The sequence below is a fragment of the Cupressus sempervirens genome, chromosome 4, assembly GCF_028749045.1.
Source record: "Cupressus sempervirens isolate cs-2001-9-10 chromosome 4, ASM2874904v1, whole genome shotgun sequence".
Taxonomy (NCBI): Eukaryota; Viridiplantae; Streptophyta; class Pinopsida; order Cupressales; family Cupressaceae; genus Cupressus; species Cupressus sempervirens.
Genome location: NC_143121.1, coordinates 133,615,087 through 133,617,282, shown reverse-complemented (window position 1 = coordinate 133,617,282; position 2,196 = coordinate 133,615,087). Strand labels below are relative to the sequence as shown.

The window sequence follows — 2,196 nt, the reverse complement described above, 5'->3', positions numbered from 1 at the left end:
CATTCATAAATAAGATTTGAATAGGAATAAAGCATTACTCTTCTCCATTTTCAAGCAAAAGACATGTACTATATATTTAGCATAGATGACTAGCCACCTAAACTTGGGTGTGCAGGGGAGGTTCATAGAGATTCTCTTTTAGTATACTCTCCTGAACAAAATTAGTTTGAAGGAAAGATTAACAAGAACTAATTAATTAATTGTATTTTATAGTCTATGATATCAGAAATCTGTTTTCTGAATGTACTAGGGTCCGTTTGATTTGTAGAATTGTAGAAATCAAGATTTCTACAAATCTCGATTTAGTGAAATCAGAGTTTTGCAAACTTTCATTCTATTTTTGTGATTTTACTTGAACCGTTTATTTCACTCGGAAAATGAGTGGGAAGATATATTTTTATACATAAGCTTGGAGTTGCAGGTAGACTCCAAAAAATAGTCCAATCTATTATTGTTTTTAAACTCCTCAGAAACAGTAACCAGATTTTGATTTTTAATTCCTAGTTGCTAGTGGGAAGTCTGATTTTGAAACAAAATTAGAAGTCTATTTTTCTAATTCCATTTTGCCAATTTTAAAATGAAGGCAAAAATTTTAAAATCTGAATTATGAAAAAGCCAATTGCCATCCACAAACCAAACAGACCCTTATGAAACTCCCTGTATTCCCGGAATCCAGAACTTGGCTAAACGATGGCAGGAAGAGATAAATGCAAGCGTTTGACTGCATATAATTTCTAGTCATCCTTAGATGCTGCATGTATACATGGGGCACTTTCTCTGCTTTCTTCACTAGTAAGATGTTGGCTGTCTCTACCTTGTTCACTAGAAGATAACATTGAGGAAAATATTAAAGAAAACCTATATAAATGTAAATCAAAAGACTTACTCAAAAGAACTCTATAATGTCAAATAGTACAGAAAGGGATCCGTCTGCTGGTAAGAACTTTCAAGACCATACATTAATAATTTAGATTCCTCTTAAAGCTATTTTGCAAGCATCGCATTTATATCAAACTCCTGAAGTAAATACTTTAGAGAACATGGAACAAAAATATGAATGTCCATAACATCAAAAACAAGGCAGAAAAACAGTGAAGCATTCTTAGCTTCTTAACACTCTTAGCTCAATTTAGGCAGTTCAATGATCAGAACTAGTGAAAAATCAAATTAACTTGAGTTTATAGATATGCCTGATCTCATATTCTCCCTATTTGCCTCCAGAACCCCCTCCATTAGAAGTTGAAGATTTGTACTTGGGGAAAGGTACTTGGTCTGCTTCAATGCAGCTCAAGTCCTCCAATAGAACTTGATAATGCTTTTTGACTTCTTCTGAGGATTTCCCACCAACCATGGCAGCCACATTTTGCCAACGGTCAGGAGTGTCTTTGTCATAGATAGCTATGGCATTTTCAAACAACTTATTTTGCTTGGCTGTCCAGCCATTTTTTCCAGATGAACTTTGAGTACCAGCCATGTTACTAATTCAAGCCTTCAAATAAAGAAATTCAGGAGGATTTGAGGAAAAAATTAATTGCTCCGGCAAACTGGTGTGTTCAAAAACCTTTCACTAACAATATTATGTATTAGAAGTTACTTCAACTCTTGATGGAGAAAAAACCAAACTGTTCTAAACTAACAGAGTAGTCAAATCACTAACGACAATGCAAATTTAAGAAAATGTATGTATACCGACTTCGCTCAGATGCTTTAAAGCTCTAAAAAAAATGTATAGGACCTCATACAACTCAGAAAAAGTGCATATATTTAACCTGTTAGAAAATCAGAAGATGGGAATTCAAACTAGATTGGGTAAAAGCTAGAAAACTGCAAATCAAATAAGCTCTAAGGGTATCTTAAGAAGATATATGAATTAAATTCACAAGAAAAATGCATGTAGGATAGTCACAAGGTTCTGAAAACAATTATCAAATAGGAAAGTTATATGAAAGGGGATTAACAGATTGGTATAAAAATGAAGGCTTTTAGGATTCGAAGGCTTTGCAATTCAGTCTCCGAGGCAGGGGAAGCTCTTTGCACTGGATGACATACTTGGGCAATCTTGAGAGTTCTTATAAATGGAGTGAAGCTTCGATTGTGGAATGATGAGCTAGTGGTAAGAATCTGTGATAAACTACTGGTAAGAAAAATGTGTGGCTTGGACAAGAAGAATACGAATCAGAACACTCCTGGCAATTG

General features: G+C 34.4%; 1 pseudogene; it reads right to left on the bottom strand.

Annotated features, from left to right (window-relative positions):
- Positions 1-1,207: 1,207 nt before the first annotated feature.
- Positions 1,208-1,474, bottom strand: LOC149560318 (protein RADIALIS-like 5 pseudogene; annotated as a pseudogene).
- Positions 1,475-2,196: the final 722 nt, after the last annotated feature.